The following is an 18,358-nucleotide window of genomic DNA, read 5'->3' as shown; positions in this document are numbered from 1 at the left end:
TAGAAGAAGGTTCATCAGGTATTATCTATCTTACTTTTGAGTTTGTGGTCTCTTTTGCTACCATATTGCCTATTTGATGAAGGAACCCAGTAAATCACATCTGGTCACGATCCCCTTTTTTTCCTCTTCCCTTTCAAACAGAGGCTGACTTACAGGGATTCATTTGTTCCTAACAATGTCTTAGGACATTGTTAGGATAGAGTGAGGAATTTTTTTCTGAGTGGCATGCTTGGAAAATTGAGGAGTTTTGTGGGAAACTAAGTCTCTTTAGGTTTAACAGTTGACATATTCATGGATCATAATGGAAAGCAGAGCCTTCAAATAGAGGAAAAAGGATTACAGGCTTGGCCTGAAACAGGCCTAGCTTGTGGGGCTTTCACTTTCTGGTTACATGATATTGTGTAAATTATTTAATATTTTTAGAATGTGGTTTCATCATCCGCTATATAGGTGAGAATTAGAATTTGACCACCGTTCAATAAGGTTATTATGAAGATTATATAAAATCCTGCCTTAGAATAGGATATGCTAAATACACAGGCATTTACTGTTTTCATGCCTGTCAGACTTGGTTCTCCTCATTTGTGTGTGCTTGTATGTGTGTATGTGTATGTGTGTCTCACTCATCTAATTTAGCTACATGACTGGTATTATTGTGAAATTCAGAAGCTCTCCCCAAGAGTTTGAGATCTCTTCCAAGTCTTTGCTTTATCCTTCGCAGGATAAAAGAAGAGGCCAACCTTGGTCATTTCCTTTAAGCATTTAGTGTGGTTTATTCTTATGCACAACAGCTGAAGGTAAGAATAAAGACACTCTTTCAGCCACATGCCCTTTTTGATGAGTCTCACCAGCTTCTGTGAATCTACCTGTCTTTGTGACTTAATGTTTGACACTAAATACATCTATTAGGATTTAAGTGAAAGCACCTAAGTTGAAGAAAAGTGAATTTCATAGCTTTGAAACATAAAAGAAGGAAAATATAGAAAATTGCTCCCCAGTCTATATTTTTTTCTTAAGATTTTATTTATTTGCTTGAGAGAGAGCAAGCAAGCATGCATGAGGGGAGAGGCAGAGTCAGAGTGAGAGGGAAGAGCAAACTCCCTGTTGAACGGAGAGCCTGATGCAGGGTTCCATCCCAGGATCCAGAGATCATGACCTGAGCCATCTGAGCCAACCAGGTTCTCTGCGCCCCCCCCCCCCGTCTGTTTCTTAAATCATCAGTGGCAGCCTCTTCATCTGCTTCTTTCCCTTCCAGATAGGATTTTACATATGTGTGTAAATTGGCACATGCCAAATTTTAAGGCTTTATTTGCATTTTCATTGTTAAATGACTTCTAAATCTTTCCAGTCCTCTCCCCTCTGGAGGTTTTTGGGGTTTTTGTTTTGTTTTGTTTTAGAGTGGGGGAGGGGAGGACAGGGAGAGGGAGAGAGAATCTTAAGCAGGCTCCTCGCCCTGTCTCATGACTCTGAGATCATGACCTGAGCTGAAATCAAGAGTCAGACGCTTAACCAACTGAGCCACCCAGGGGCCCCCTCTGGTGGTTTTGTTTAATTAAAGTGAAAAACGTTGGACTATTAGTCTATAAGAGATTGATAGTTAAAAGGATATTTTCAAACTACAGTAAATTTGAGAGATACAGAGTCTTTTTAGGTGTGGATTCTTTTTACTTACCCTGGAATGGCAGCACTTGAACAGTCTCTAAACCCAAAATGCCCTTACTTTGGAAATGGTGAAGAATTTGGAATTTAAAAGTGTCTTTTGGGGCAGATTTCAAAGTAAGTAGAAAAATGCAGTCTCCAGGAGACCTGAGTTAAGAGTCTTAGCCCTGCCAGTATTATTTCAAATTTTGACTCAGGGGAAGTTCTTATTAATGTGCGGTTTTTCTCTTTATAAACAAATAGCTTGTGTTAAATGAGATTGGAATTCCCTTTAAGGTCTTCGTGGGTTTTATTTTTAATTTTTTTTAAGGTTTTGTTTATTTATTTGACAGAGCCCAAGCAGGGGGAGCAGCAGAGGGAGAGGGAGAAGCAGGCTCCCTGCTGAGCAGGGAGTCCTATGCTGGGCTCCTTGCCAGGGCCCTGGGATCATGATCTGAACTGAAGGTAGATGCTTAACCAACTGAGCCACCCAGGCGCCCCTCTTCATGGGTTTTAGAAACTCTTTCAGAATAGGCGGTTCTTATTACGACAATCTTTTGAATGCTGTATTTTTAATTTAAAATTAGGCAAACTTTTACATTGTGTTATTTTTTATCTTTTTAAAAAAGTAGAAGTTTATTTGAATTATCTTAAATTACTTAAGCAAAACAGATTTTTTTCCTACTTATTGCTTAATTGTAGTTACACATTCGCTTTAACTCAGTTAATTTTCACAGAATTGAGCTAAATTACCAAACAAGGAGATCAGACTGGCACTGATTACCAGGTTCAACATCGAGCGAGGCCTTTTTTTTTCTCTTGATGTCACTGTGTGACTGTGTGACTCCTAAGCTATGTTCACAGTAGGTAGTGAGAAAGTATGGTCAGAACATTGCCAAAGAAGTGGAGCGATAGGATATTTTCTGTATGCTTCTGGAAATTTCTGTGTTTTCTGGAAATTTCTTTTGGTTTTCCTTTCTTCTGAGAGATCAACTCAGTCATGTTTTATAGTGGACTGAGAATGGTAATGGTATCTGATCCCCTGGTTCAATTCTTCACTGTTTCTGGAAATACTGAGCAAAGGACTTCTTCATCAGGGAATAATTCTTGGTCATGAGATTTCTTCTTCTTTTTTTTAAATTTTATTAATAATCTTTTTATTTTAATTCCAGTATAATTAATAGAGTGTTTTATTAGTTTCAGGTGTATAATACAGTGATTCAACAATTGTATACATTGCTCAGTGGTCATCATGATAAGTGTACCATGATATTTTTTTTAAACACTATAATTTTCATTATTAGTACATTTCAGATGACTCATGGTCCCTACAGTGTCTTCATTTTATCCAACTTTCAGACCTTAATTTCCTTTCAGAAGTCTTATTTGATTACAGAAAAATTCTCATGTTTCTTTGCAGTTCTTGATTGACCAATTATTTTAGGCTTTGCAAATTGCTTTTTCTTTATGATTAAGATAGTGATTTTATTTACTGCATGCAAGCTTTTATACTTTTTTGTTTTTTTTTCTTTCATGAAGAAAATAAATTCTGATTTGACAACTCTGATAGTCTTGCTTATAATAAGCAGAATAAAATAGAGGAAGCTTTGAAACTTTTTTCATATTTCATTATTAAAATAGATAAATATTGAATTTCTATAAAAAAAGCAAAGCAAAATTTATTGTGTTTTACTCCCCTTTCCCCTATGGAACGCATCGTGGCTATCTAAAGCAGTCTTTTTTTTTTTTGAGATNTCTTTTTTTTTTTTAAGATGTGTGGTGCTTGGAAGCTGCATTTCCACCACATAAGGATTTGACGTGGGTTCAGAAACCTGCAGTTCTGACTATTGAACTGGTCCTCATGGTGCCAAATCATCTGTTTCTTTTTTTTCCCCTAATTGGTAATATGTGTACTTAAAAATGTATACCTTGTTGAAAACTTACTCAACACATATTGTCCTTAAACTCTTTACCAATTAACAAACCTTTACAAGTGTCATTAGTATAGAAGTTACAAGGAGCTGGTGCACTGGGTGTTATATGCAACTAATGAATCATCGAACTTTACATCGGAAACCGGGGATGTACTGTATGGTGACTAACATAATATAATAAAAAATCATTAAAAAAAAAAAGTTACAAGGAGCTATAAAATATCCAGATCATTTGTGTCTGTGGTTTCATCTGGTATATGCTAGATAATTATGATAAGCTTTTTCCTCTAATTGTTGAGACTATTTTAATGTTGTAATATTTGGAGAATTTCAGCTGTCTTTTTTTTGTTTTTATTATTAAAACAGTTGTAACCATATTTATAAAGTAGGACCTCCAAATGTTTTTCTATTCGGGTGAATTTCATTTTTTATGGTTTTGTAACTTACCATGAGACATGCCTAAAGTAATTTTTATATGCTTGATCATCCTTTTCATTGCATGTATCGAGAAAAAAAATCCCAGTGATTTTCATTCAGAATTTCCTTAGTTAGTTTTAACTCTTGCTGCAAGGATGATAGTTAAGTTGGAATTATTATTCAGATTTTCGTCACCCTAAACTCCAAGTTCTAGATTCTGTTGGCAAATTTATAAGACGAGAACTTATATTTTGAAATATAAAGTATAAAGAGTGAAAGTTTTAATATCCTACATTAATATAACCTTGTTTTAGAGGGCCAAAGAATTTTGTAAGAATCAATCTGTAAAGAATGTGATTTCATAAACATTTCTTCTGTTGTCTTTGATACAGGCTCAGGTTTTGGTGATGATGTTCGTTTTTATCCAAGCTTTTTGAGGGAGAAAAAGGTTTTAGGATTCTGTCTTTCACATCTTTAGAGTTGCTTCCTCTGGACACATCCTGAGGGGAGCACTGCTTCCTCCTTCTCCTCTTTCTCTTATCTGGGGATAGTCCACACACAATGTTACATTAGTTTCAGATGTACTGCATAGTGATTCAGCAACTCTATACCTTACACTGTGCTAACCACAAGTGTATTTACCATCTGTCACCATACAGTGCTATTCTAAACCTCTGACTGTATTCTCTATGGTGTAAATTTTATTCCTGTGACTTATTCATTGCTTAACTGGAAGCCTGTATCTCGTACTCCTCTTCACTCCATTTGCCCATTCCTCCAGTCCCTTTCCCTTTGGCAACCATCAGTTTGTTCTTTGTAATTATGAGTCTGATTCTGCATTTCTGTGGCTATCACTCATCTGTTTTAATAGGTAGTGCATTCTCTCAGCGTTTTCCTTGTAAGTTTACCACTTTGGAATTTCATATTTCACTTATTTCCCTTAGTTTTAGAAGAGAAATTCACTTGAGTGCCATCAATCTATTTTTCACTGGCTGTGACATTCAGATTTTTTAGATTTTATGGTTCTGAAAATTGCAACTTCAGTCAGCTACAGAAATTAGCATGTTCCAGTAAATTTTGTGATGGGAGATTGAACAGGTGAATTTTAAAGAGAATCAGGAGATGGAGCAGACTGACAATTCAAATTGCTTGTGATATTTCCCACAGAAATTCATATTCCATTTGTCTTGGTCTGCCTGGGCTGCTATAACCAAATACCATAGACTGGGTGGCTTAAACAACAGACATTCATTTCTCATACATCTGGACGCTGGGAAGTCCAAGATTGAGGTACTGGCTGCATTGGTTCCTTGTGAGGTCCTTTTTGGGTTGCAGAAGGCCACCTTCTTGTTATGTTTTCACATGGCAGAGAGAGAGACATGCAAGCTCTCTGGGGTCACTTGTAAAAGCACTACTCCACCCATGAGGGCCCCATCCCCATGACCTCATCTAAACCTAATTGTCTCTCCAAATGTCATCACACTGGGGATAAGGCTTCAGTATATGAGTTTTAGGGGGTGGGTGAGGGAGACACATGATTCCATCCGTGATACCATTTATGTGATTCAGAGAGCTGTGGGGGAAGTGGGCTGATAAAACTATGGGAGAAAGGTCTGCATATGGGGTAAGTACCAGAGATAGGTAGAATATTGTCCTGCATTTAATCGTACAGATGGTTATATGTGTTTATACCCCAGATTAATGGAGTGGGGAGGGGAATCAATTTGCAAGGAATGAAAGAAGGGAGAGGAAAGCTTATTATGGGAGTACATTTGACCCTTGAACGACACAGGTTTGAACTGTGTGGGTCTACTTATATGCAGATTTTTTTTGATAAATGCAGTGCAGTACTGTAAATGTGTTTTCCTTATGATTTTCTTAATATTTTATCTAGCTTTATTATAAGAATAGTTTATAATACATATACAAAGTACATGTTAATCCACTGTTTATGTCATTGGTGAGTCTTCTGGTCAACAGCAGGCTTTTAGTTATGTTTTCAGGGAGTCAGAAGTTATATGTGGGTTTTAAACTGTGAGGGAGGGTCATTGCTTCTAATTCTTGAGTTGTGCAAGGGTCAACTGTATTTGTTTTATTACGGATCAGATGATTATTTGAAGTGTTTTGCTAACTACAAGGTATAGTGTTTAAAAGGTAGCATCTTTTTTTTATTTTTATTTTTTTTTATTATGTTATGTTAGTCACCATACAGTATATCATTTGTTTTTGATGGAGTGTTCCATGATTCATTGTTTGCGTATAACACCCAGGGTTCCATGCAATATGTGCCCTCCTTAATACCCATCCCCGGGCTAACCCATTCCCCCCCTCCTCCCCTTTAAAACCCTCAGTTTGTTTCCCAAAGTCCATAGTCTCTCATGGTTCGCATCTTAAAAAAAAAAGCTAGCATCTTTATAGAACTAAGAATTGTGAATTTCAATGACTCAGTAGTCAACGAAAAGCAGACAACACACATTATGTAACTTTGCAGTAATTTTAAATTCTGTCAATGAATACTAAAGGAGAAGTTAAGTTATATTTAAAGGAAGTAGAATTAGGGTGCCTGGCTGGCTCAGTCAGAGCAGCATGCGGCTCTTGATCTTGGGGTTGTGAGTTTGAGCCCCACGTTGGGTGTAGAGATTACTAAATATTTTTAAAAAATAAAGCAAGGAGAATCAGGTAACAATCAACAATGAATATTATACATTGATATATAAAATGACTCTTATGAAAATAAAATGCTATAATTCACTTACCAGATTTTTTTCTCAGTGCATAAATTTCTTTACTATTCCTTTTTCTCACATGTTCATTCACACTGATAGATGTGAGAAAGAGCTAAATCTGATTTTAAACATTTTTTATTTTTTATTATTTCTTTAAATTAAATTCAATTAGTCAACATATACATCATTAGTTTCAGATTTTAAACTTTTTTAAAAAACATTTTTAGGTGACCTTTAAAGCTTGTTTATTTATTTAAGTAATCTCTTACACCCAACGTGGGGCTCAAACTCATGAACCTGAGATTAAGAGTCACATACTCTTCCAACTGAGCCAGCCAGGCGTCCTTGCTTTTAAACTTTTTATTAATTGATGAACCCTTATTTTTTTTCTCGGTGAAGAATCATAAACTCTTACGCTATCTCAGTTTTCCCCTTCTTATATTATGTGTTTCTGTCTGCCCAGTATTTTGGTTCATAGGTACCTTAACTAGGTGATATGTAGAAGAAAAATTATGTTGCCAGTCTTTTGTTGTACTTCACAGGCAAAATAAATCTCCTCTTCAGTTCCCTTCCAGTGATACTCCATTTTCACATACTGTACTATATTATTAAAGACTCTGTTTATTATTTCAATTCTTATTCTTGATCACCATTAAAATTGCACATCTTCTTTTACAGTTCATTTCCAAAATTTAAGTCTACACATTGAGTATAGTTGACAACATGAAAACCTAAGTAGTTTAGCAGTGCAGCTCTTAATATTTTGTCAGGGGAAAGAAAACAGCTGTACTAAGTATTTCAAATAGAGGGGATTTTTTTTTTGGAAGATTTTATTTATTTATTTGACAGAGAGAGAGACAGCCAGCGAGAGAGGAAACACAAGCAGGGGGAGTGAGAGAGGAAGAAGCAGGCTCCCAGCGGAGGAGCTGGATGTGGGGCTCGATCCCAGGACCCCGGGATCACGCCCTGAGCCGAAGGCAGACGCTCAATGACTGAACCACTCAGGTGCCCCTCAAATAGAGGGGATTTAATACATAAATTTTTTATACCAGCTGATTGATTATCAAGGAGATGCTGAGGTAATCCGGAGATTAATAACCACAGGAAGCAGCTAACATCCCTAATGCTGGAGGAATGAAAGAAGTGGTGGTGTTGCCAGACCTAGGAGCTTGGAGGAAGGGTCCTTGGGGACTGTTACTGACACTTCTGAGAAGGGAATTAATACAGGTTGGTCCTTAGACAACAGAAACTCTGTAGGTGAGAGAATTAGGTGAGGCTGGTACTTTGTGCATGCCTGTCTGTTGTTGGCATCTCTAGTGGCTTTGAGAGGCTGGGATCTGAATGGAGCTCGTGTCTGGAGCCATGCTGACGGGGTGAAAACACTCCTACTTATAAGGAGGTTAGAGCTAAAAAGTAATAGGTAAGTAACTTGGCACATACAGTGGTAGAAGGATATGTAATTTCCTTACTAGTAAAGAATAAGGTGGAACCAATGGACCCCAATGAATTTAACAGAAGACAGGAAAGAAGATAATACAAAGTAAATGTGATAAAATAGTAGGACTATTAAACATGTTAGTCACTATGGTAATAATGAAGTTAAATTCCTCTATTAAATAGTGACTCAAATTGGTCAAAACCTAGAATTTAGGAATATGCATTTAAACATGATACAGAAAGATTGAAAACAAAAGTATGGAACCATTTTTTTTTTAAAAGATTTTATTTATTTATTTGACAGAGACAGAGACAGCCAGCGAGAGAGGGAACACAAGCAGGGGGAGTGGGAGAGGAAGAAGCAGGCTCATAGCGGAGGATCCTGATGTGGGGCTCGATCCCATAACGCTGGGATCACGCCCTGAGCCGAAGGCAGACGCCAAACCGCTGTGCCACCCAGGCGCCCCAAAAGTATGGAACCATTACTGGGAAAATGCTAATGAAAAGAAAGCAGGCTTAAGCAACCTTTACAAGTTAACATAGAATTCAAGACAAAAAAACCTATAGGAGAGAGAGAATTCCTATAATGAAAGATTTAAGTCCTAGAAGATGTACATCATAAACTCTTATTTTCTTAATTTGTTTAGAATATGTATAAAGCAAATGTAAAATAAATTGAAATTGTCAAATCCACAATTAGTGTGGGAGAATGACATCTCAGAGAAGTGGACAGATCAGTAAGTATAATCATGTAGATCAGGTGTTGGCCCCTCTCTCTCTTTTTTTAAATTTTTATTTATTTATTTTTAGAAGAGAGAGCACAAGCAGGGGGAGTGGCAGGCAGAGGGAGAAGCAGGCTCCCCGCTAAGCAAGGAGCCCATCCCTATGTGGGACTTAATCCCTGGACCCTGAAATCTTGACCTGAGCCAGAAGGCAGATGATGCTTAACCAACTGAGCCACCCAGCCGATCCCCCTCTCCTTTTTTTGGTACATGAAATTTTACTGGGTGGGCGCCTGGGTGGCTCAGTCAATTAAAAGTATGTCTTTGGCTCAGGTCATGATCCCAGGGTACTGGGATCAAGCCCTGCATCAGGCTCCCTGCTCAGCAGGAGAGCCTGCTTCTCCCTCTCCCTCTGCTGCTCCCCCTGTTTGTGCTCTCTCCCTCTCTCTGTCAAATAAATAAATAAAATATTCTTTTTTTTTTTTTTTTTTTTTTTACTGGAGCATAGCCATACTAATTTATGGATTTTGTTTTTGTGCTACAACTGCAGAGTTGAAAAGTTGCTAGAGATTGTATGGTCTGTAAAGCCTAAAATATTTGCTATCTGAACGTTCGTAGAAAAAAAATTGCCAACCCCTCACAAAGATCAGCACACTTAAGCTGTTAAGGCCAGCTGGTAAAAATTTGGGTTTTGTGGCCACATAGTCTTTTGCATATTATTCTCCTCCTACTTCTCCCCCATTCCCCTCCTCACATTCTTTTCTCTCTCCCCCTCTTCTCCTCCCTCAATCCCCTCAACACCCCTTTCCCTACCTCTCTCCTCCCTTCTTCTCTTCCTTTAAATATGTAAAAATTTTGTTCAGCTGGCCCTAGAAAAACACATGCCAAGGGCCATAGTTTGTCAGCTTCTGATCTAGGTAAATGATACAAATAGTTGAACTGGTTTTTAAATAGATATAGATATAAATACATAAATAGTACATATATACCAGCACAGGAATAATATGTATGAGAAATTTTGTATATATTTAGTCATAAAAATATAAAATGATAAAAATGATTGAGGATATCCGTGATTTGAACGTCAGAAGTATCAAACTAACAATATGTAGATAACTTTTTACTGTTTCAAATAAGGTAAAAGATTTAAAAAGCTACTGATAATGGTAGGTTTTCTTTAATTCATACCTGTGCTTGGTGTACTTGTTATGATGGTGTTGATTGTAAACACAGCTGTAAATTGCCAAAGTGCTTTATCTGTTTTAATACCAAGAATCAAGAACTTTTGTGTAGTAACTAATTTTCCTTTTAATATTTCTAGCATTAGTTGGCCAACGTACGTCTACTGTCATTCAGAATATGCTCCTTTTGATAATAGCAAACTTAATGATGGTCAGAAAATTTGTGTGGGTGAGGAGGGGTTATATTTGCATGTCACTAATGATTAGTGATGTTGAACATCTTTTCATGTGCTTTTTGGCCATTTGTGTATATTTTTTGGAGAAATGTCTGTTCAAGTCCTGTGCCCATTTGTTAACTAGGTTTGTTGTTGTTGAGTTGTAGGAGTTCTTTATATTTAGATCTCAATTCCTTACCAGATACGTGATCTCATCAGTTGCCTTTACACAAAAATTCTAAATTTTCATTAAGTCTAATTTATCTGTTTTTTCTCCTGTTGCCTGTGCCTTTGGTGTCATAACCAAGAAGCCATTGGCAAACCATTTCATTAAACTAACTGTAGTATGGACTATTGCATTTCTTATTAACTTTTAAATTTTACATATGTAGAGATTTTGTCCTTTTGGAAAGCAGTAGCAGGTTTAGAGAAAAATGTCTTGGGTTACCAAGAGGAAAGGCATGTTTAGAAGGGATGATAGATATACTTACTAGAATGTGAGCAACAGGTGTCAGTAATAACCTTATCTGGGTGAGAAAAATCCCTGTAAGTCCAGCTGCTGTGCTCAGAAAGAGTGAAAAATTCCAAGGGCTGCTAAGTGTTAAGGGTTCATAGAGCATATTAAGGTTCACATTGAGAGTTAGAGAAGTTGGATACGGAAGTGATGATTCAGAAGCCAGCTGGCTTATTTACATAGCCATTTGGCAACTTTTAAGCAGGAAGGGAAGGAGCAGAAAAACTGGAGGCTGGCCAACAGGCGAAGAGAATAAGTATCAAAGACCTAGAAGGCATTGTTCCACTATCTCTTTGGTTTTGAGAGTGATTATTTTTTAGCTTGGATAACAGTGAAGTTTTAGGAGGATATAAAACCAAAAGAGGAAAACAAAAAACCACTGTTGAAATGCATACTAGAAAATGAGATTATAGAACTTTGTACAATTTATAGAAAAGATTAAAGCTATTAAAAGCTGGTTGCATACAGAAGGCACCCTACACTGAGTCTTTGTGTTCTTGGTTTGACTTCTCCAGAAGCCTTAAGAAATACAGTTTTCTTGGGGCGCCTGGGTGGCTCAGTCAGTTTAGTGACTGCCTTCAGTTCAGGTCACGATCCCAGGATCCTGGGATCAAGTCCTGCTCAGACTCCCTGCTCAGAGGGGAGTCTTCTTCGCCCTCTCTTTGCCCCTCCCCCCAGCTTGTGCGCGCACGCGTACGCTCTCTCTCTCTCTCACTCAAATAAGATCTTAAAAAAAAAAAAAGGAAATACAGATTTCTTGAAGAATGACTGTCCTTAGAGGATCTTTGAAAAGATTATCTTACATGAGAAGCCATTGCTATAACAGACTCTGTAAGTAGATCTAAGAATCTGAATAACAAATTCTCAAAAAATTCAACTTTTGAACAAATAAGGACAGTGGTAGGAAGACCTGACTGTGGAAACATTGAGAAATAATTTTAACTAAAAATCTGTCTTTCCTAATATAACTTGAATTATAACAGTGTGCACTAGTGTTTATTGTGTGCTCATCAGATTATAGTATTGAGGATAATATCTTGGTGTGATAGTTTAGAGTTTTCAGAGCATTTCTTAGTTCGCTGTATTTATTTTATTATTATAAAAACACTATAAAATAGATTTGATCATTCCCATTTTATATATTGGGAAGGTTGAGTGGGAAATATGAAATGATTTGCTTCAGGACCTCACGTAGCATTGGTAAGGGATCAAGTCCATATCCCTAGATCCTAACTCTTGGCATTCTTCCTTGCTTTCTCATAATTCACCATAGTACTTTATTTCAGGTTTAGTTTAAACAAACTCTGCTTTCATAAATACTTTTAGGAATACAACCACCACTTAACAACATTATTTTTATGAAATAGTAAAAACAGTTACCCGAAGCAACTTAAATTTGCAAACTTGGGGCTTTATAAAAATTCAGCCACACAATATTTAGGCTTCTGGTCCTTAAATGTAGAGCCACATATCTAAATCTGGAATTCAAGAAATTATTGGAGAAGGAGGTAGTCTTAACAGATATTCAGCAGGAGCTATAGTGAAGATTCTATCCAGTGTGACGAATGGAATGGGGAGTCTGGCTAGGAATGTTTTAGATGAAAAGTAGGAGAAGAAATCAGAAACTAAATAAAGGTGGGAGTGATGGAGGGAGAGAAGTAGTAGAGTTGTAGAAAGTATAGGAGGTATGATAAATAGCGGATATGGACATTGGAAGCACAGAGCCAGGAGTGCACAGATTATAGAATACCTTTGTTACCTGGGAATTCAGTGAACCAGGCACTGAATTCTCCTTTACAGTCAGACCAGTGCTTTTAGTCCAGTACCCTGGGGGAGCTGGTACTGTTAGTTAAGCTATGTAGGGAAAAGCTAAAAAAGGAAGAGTATATAGTTAATATTGTGGGAAAGCAAGTAGCCTGTCAGATCTAGGTATATTGTGAAAGCCATTCTATGATGAGTCCATCATTGTCTAGTTGAAAGGCGAAAACCATAGCCATTTAAATGTTGAATTAATATAAAGAATACAGAAATAGTTGTAAATTTAGGCAGTGTTTTCCTGTTCCATGTAATGTCACTGCTCAGAAATGAGAAAAGTATCAGTGGTTCTCATCCTGGTTGCCATTAGAAACTTCCGTTGCCTGGGTCCCATTTTTCAGAGATTTGCATTTAATTGGTTAGTGTTGAGAATGAAAGCTGTGGAGCAGGAAATACTCCCTAAATGACACTTGTTAGGTGTTCTTTGCTGGATGTAGCTTTCAGTGAAAGGAGTACTTTTAGATGACATACAAATTTAATGAATTGGGCCATTAATCTAGGGAAGGTGGCTTTGAAAAATCTCTTCTATCTAGTGTCTATAGGAAACTGTTAATAACATCTTACTGGTGATATACTTTGTATCACAGTCTGTATTCAAATGCTTTTTACAGTATTGCTAATGTATACTGATTTATTTTGATGATAGAACCAAATTCTGTCCTGACAGGTGTTGTATAATTGGGCCTTCTAATACAAGCAGAGTAAGAGCTTATTGGCTCCAGGTGCTTTTGGTGTCAGTACAATCAACTCTTCCTGGATTTACAGCTGCAGTACGTTGTTTTCAAATTTTAAATGGCAAGATTTTCATTCTTCTGTATAACTAGTACAGTGTCTGAACCATAAGTAAGTCCTTAAGTCTTTGATGGATGAAAATAGCCCTAAATGAAATTTTCCAGAAGTGTCACTTTGTGGCTGTTTGCATGGCACTTTAGTTGGCTAAACAGACAAGTTTTATTCTGACTGGCACCTTTAACTTTTTTGTACAGTTCAACAAAACTTTATTTTACAAGTACAAACTTAACTAAAAAAGAGCCAAATACTCTTCTGTTGCATCCTCAGAGTGCTGGCTCTGAGGAGATTTATTTTGAGGAAGTGTGTGGGAATCTTTTCTCAGTATTCCAGCTGTCCTTTATCATGAATTAAATCTTTTTTAAAGATTGTATTTATTTATTTTAGAGACAGTGAGAGAGGGCCTGCCCGTGAACAGGGGGAGGGACATAGGGAGAGTGGAAGGGACAAGCTGACTCCCTGCTGAGCATTTATTGAGGAACTGGAGGCCAGATTTCATCCCAGGACTCAGAGATCATGACCATAGTGCCGGTCAGATGCCCCATGAATTTAATATTTAAGATTGGATTCCTAAGCTGGAAAAGTCCTTGGTCAGAATACCATGACAGAGATTTAGGTTTTTAAAAATTAGTTCAGTACTATATTGGATATAGAATTTTTTGCCTTTTCTTAGCAAATGATTTCATTTTCTGGTCTGAATATTCTCTGAATTTGTGAATTCACAAATAAGGTTTATATAGAGTTGTGGTGGTTAGGTACAAAAAAATACAGACTGAGTAATTGATTTTATATGGTAAGGTATTTAAAGAAACGTAATATGAGAGATTAAGGTTCGTCATTTTTTGTGCTGATTATTTCAGTTTACAGAATATGTTGTGAAATCAGTTTGTCTGTCAAAATTGTCTCATTCTAGAGTTCTGTTTATTGTAATTATTTCTAGTATTGGGTTGATCAGAAGACTGGCGTAACAGGTACAGCTGTTGAGTTGGGTGATGAATGATGGTAAAGTACACTTCAGTTTGTAAGGATAATGCTCATTAAATATCTCTTTGTGAGGTAAGAAAGAGTAAGAGTAATTGGATGGTCCAAATGCAGAATGAAACACATATTATGACTTAGTGAATACTTGAATTGCCTAAAACATTCATTAAGTAAGAGCAGTGTTTGTGTTAGATAACATTTAAAATATAGCCCTTTTAATTTTCTGACAATCATGTCTCTGGTGTTGAAAAGAGATTCCATTCAGAAATGAATACTCTTCGCTGGAGTACTTTTGAAGAGACTTTGAGTACAACCCAACACTTGAACAGTGATAGAGTCCCAGCAAGATTTTCTCTGTTGATTTAACTTCAACAAGAGATAGATCCTATAATCTTTCCATTTTTTCTAAGGCAGAGAGCTCCACCCCCACATCCAAAGTACAAACCACAGGAAAGAATTCTCAGTTTGCTACAGTATGAAGGCTGCATTACAGGAAGTGAAGTTTCTTTTTAAAAAATACAGACCAGGGTCACCTGGGTGGCTCAGTCGATTGAGCCTCTGACTCTTGATTTTGGCTTTCAGGTCATGATCTCAGGGTCATGGGATCAAGCCCCGCCTCAGACTCCACGCTCAATGGGGAGTCTGCTTGGGATTCCCTCTCTCCTCTGCCCCTGTGTCATACCCATCTACCACCCCCCCCACCTCACTCACTCTCTCTAAAAGAAACAAATCCTTAACAAAAAATACAGACCAGGGTATGAATCCCAGTTCTACCTCTTATTAATTATGAGAACTTGGGTGAGTTAAACCTCCCTCCAAATGGAATTTTTTGGTTTTCCTGTGCCTATACAAGTTACGTTTGTACTATATTGTAGTCTGCTAAGTGTGCCATAGCATTATCTCTAAAACAAACAATATATGTAACCTTAATTTTAAAAACTTTATTGCTACAAATAATTGCTAACCATGCTAAGCATTTAGTGAGCATAATCACTCATCACAGATCACTATAACAAATATAGTAATGAAAATGAAATAATTATAATATCAAAAAGTGACACAGAGACATGAAGTGACACAGAGACATGAGCTGTTGGAAACATGGCACTAATACACTTGCTTAACGTAGCATTGTCACAAACCTTCAGTTTACAATAAAAGCAGTATCTGCAATGTGCAATAAAGTGAAACACAATAAATGAAATGCCTGTACCTAACATCACAGGCTGGTGTCAGAATTAAATAATGAATGCAAAGGCCCTGAAAGCCCAATAAATATTCGTTGCATCTCTTGTGCTAAAATAGTTTTGGAGTATTTAACATTGTTTTTTTAAGTTTGTTTTTATTTTCCCACTGTTGTGGTTTTTTAAAAATTTTTATTTAAATTCCAATTACTTAACACACAGTGTAATATTAGTTTAGGTGTACAATATAGTGATGCAACACTTCCATACAGCACCATGCTCATCACAAGTGTACTCCTTCATCCCCATCACCTGTTTTACCCATCCCCCTGCCTCTGGTAACCATCAGTTTGTTCTCTAGAGTTGGAATTGATTTAGGAAATGAATGTTGGGGCGCCTGGGTGGCGCAGTCGTTAAGCGTCTGCCTTTGGCTCAGGGCGTGATCCTGGCATTCTGGGATCGACCCCCTCATCAGGCTCTTCCGCTGGGAGCCTGCTGCTTCCTCTCCCACCCCCCTGCTTGTGTTCCCTCTCTCGCTGGCTGTCTCTCTCTCTCTGTCAAATAAATAAAAAAAATCTTAAAAAAAGAAAGGAAATAAATTAGTTGTCTTCTCTGGCATGACATTTTAATGTCATGTTTATGGAACTTTCTCTAAACACTTTAAAATCATCTTATAACAGTTCATTAGTGCTGATAACCAGACCTTGCTACATAGGCACTTACATCATTAGATATTGTTTAATTATTAGTTTGACTATCACTGTTTTTATTATGCCTGATATATTTCTCCTGCAGAATTGCTAAAAAAAAAAACAACTAAAAAACAACACATGGTGACTTACATCTCAGGCAAAGCTGGTATTTAGAGTGGTTTAGAAATCCCACAGTGTAACCACTCAGTAAGCCATGGTAATGACCCAGATGTTACCCAGAAACATTGTGAGGTTCATCTGTGAACTTTTCCAGAAATCATTCAGCATTGTTAACTGTCAGGCAAACATTACAGTACACAAAAAGGAAAAATTCTATCTAGTAGGCACATCTATTATTTGCTTTGAGAAGTAGTCCTCATTGCATTATGATGTATTTGGGAGAAATTCCAAGTGCTCAGTTTCTGGTTTATGCATGCTCCGTTTTGTTTTGTGAAGTGTGTTATGGCCTCTCACTGGTGGTTCTTTACCATCTTCTCCTCTTTTTGCCATTTGTTCAGTGCTCTGTAGAATCCTGGGCAAAAGAAATTAAAGGTGACATCTGATCCATTGCTATTAAGTCTTTGAATAGAGTTTAACTCTTAATAGAATTCAGGATGAAAAAATTGGAAAATCATACCTGAAATGATAGCATGACATTTCTATAAAGTTTGTTTTCGCCCTTATTGTAAATCCGTATCGTAAAACATTTATTTCAACAGCTGAAATATTTTTCCTAAATAGATCAAAAGCAAAGCAAGAATTGTTCTGCTTTACAGCCGTAATGGGCGAAGTGGGGTGGAGGAGAGATGATATGCTATCTGTTAGTATTTGGGTAGATTAATTGTATTTTGTTTTACCTGAACCTTCGTTCAGATTTATCTCAAGTCATCTATTAGAACCATGCTTTGGATTAGATAACATTGATTTATAATACACATATTTTTAATTTATTAGATGAGCCATGTCATTGGGATTGAACAGTTCTGTAGAAGATGAACTGGTAATAAGACAAGTGTTATGAAAATCTGGAGAGATTTTACTGGATTTTTTTGAGAATTAAAAATTATAAGAAATTAAATTTTTGCAGGAAAATGCCTGTGCTGTGTCCCTAGTGTTACGGCTATAAAACAGTGTTAGAAGTGACCTAAATAAGATATAGGAATCCATATAGATTTATCGTAGTAAATAGGATTTATGTGGTTTAATTTTTCTTTAAACCTTTTTTAAAGCTTTTATTGACTATATGTCCTTCCTCCTTACCAGAATTTATTATTAAGATGATCTGGTTGGAAAAAATAGCCAAATTTTCGTAGAAAGCCATTCTTCCCACAAATAATTTGGATGCCTGGTGTTTGTATAGTACATACTGTGTGCTAAGCACAAATGGCTGTTTTTGGAAACGGCCATCTCACAAAGTTAAAACAAGATAGTTATTTTCCTTATAAACTTCCAACTCTGTATTTAAGTCACTTACTTCTGAGAAGATTTAATATTTCAAAGTTTTTGTGACGATTCTCTAAACGCCAGAATATTTCTAGAATCAGAAAACTTGCCTTCTGCTATTTATTTGCTTATCTGCTTATACTTTTATTCCATAGCCTTTAGAGTGTTTACAGAATCTCTGCTACTGGACCTCCCGTAAAGGTCCAGTTATCAGGTTTCTGACTTAGCACCCATTCCTCCAACTCTCTCACCCTCCCACTGTCTCCTTACTCTGGAAATTTAGGTAACTTACTTTCCTAGAAATCCTTTCAGGTTGATCTTACTAGTTTTCTCACATTCTTTATATCTTAGGAGGCAGGCATTGTTCTGTCCTTCACTACTCTCCAGGTCCTTTCCCTGGACCCATGTGCAATTAAGGATGATAGCGACAAGAGAGCAGTATATGCATGTCGCTGTCATCCCTGATTTTGCTGGGCAGATTTCCCCATTCTTTGAGGATTTTAGCATTTGGCTCACAATTTACTTCTCCACTTTGCTTTCTGCCATCTACCATGAGGACTTCTGGAATTCATTTTTGCCCCATCCAACCATTGCTGTGGACTCTTAGATTCAGCCTCCTTTCTCTCACTTCCCCAGAGCAAACATATGTGGACACATAGAGAGCAACCCA

General features: G+C 37.0%; 1 protein-coding gene across 25 annotated transcripts in view; it reads left to right on the top strand.

Moving 5' to 3' along the window:
- The window catches only part of EIF4G3 (eukaryotic translation initiation factor 4 gamma 3), a 315,445-nt gene that overhangs the window by 111,101 nt on the left and 185,986 nt on the right, over positions 1-18,358 (top strand). For 4 of the 25 annotated variants that reach the window (XM_019808875.2, XM_034645709.1, XM_034645761.1 and 1 more), the window contains exon 3: positions 722-797. The exons of the other annotated variants lie outside the window; for them this stretch is intronic. The gene's annotated coding sequence lies outside the window, so the exon portion shown is untranslated. The remainder of the gene's footprint in view (positions 1-721; positions 798-18,358) is intronic. 25 annotated transcript variants of the gene reach the window in all.

The sequence above is a fragment of the Ailuropoda melanoleuca genome, chromosome 2, assembly GCF_002007445.2.
Source record: "Ailuropoda melanoleuca isolate Jingjing chromosome 2, ASM200744v2, whole genome shotgun sequence".
Taxonomy (NCBI): Eukaryota; Metazoa; Chordata; class Mammalia; order Carnivora; family Ursidae; genus Ailuropoda; species Ailuropoda melanoleuca.
This window is presented reverse-complemented; position numbering and strand designations above follow the sequence as displayed.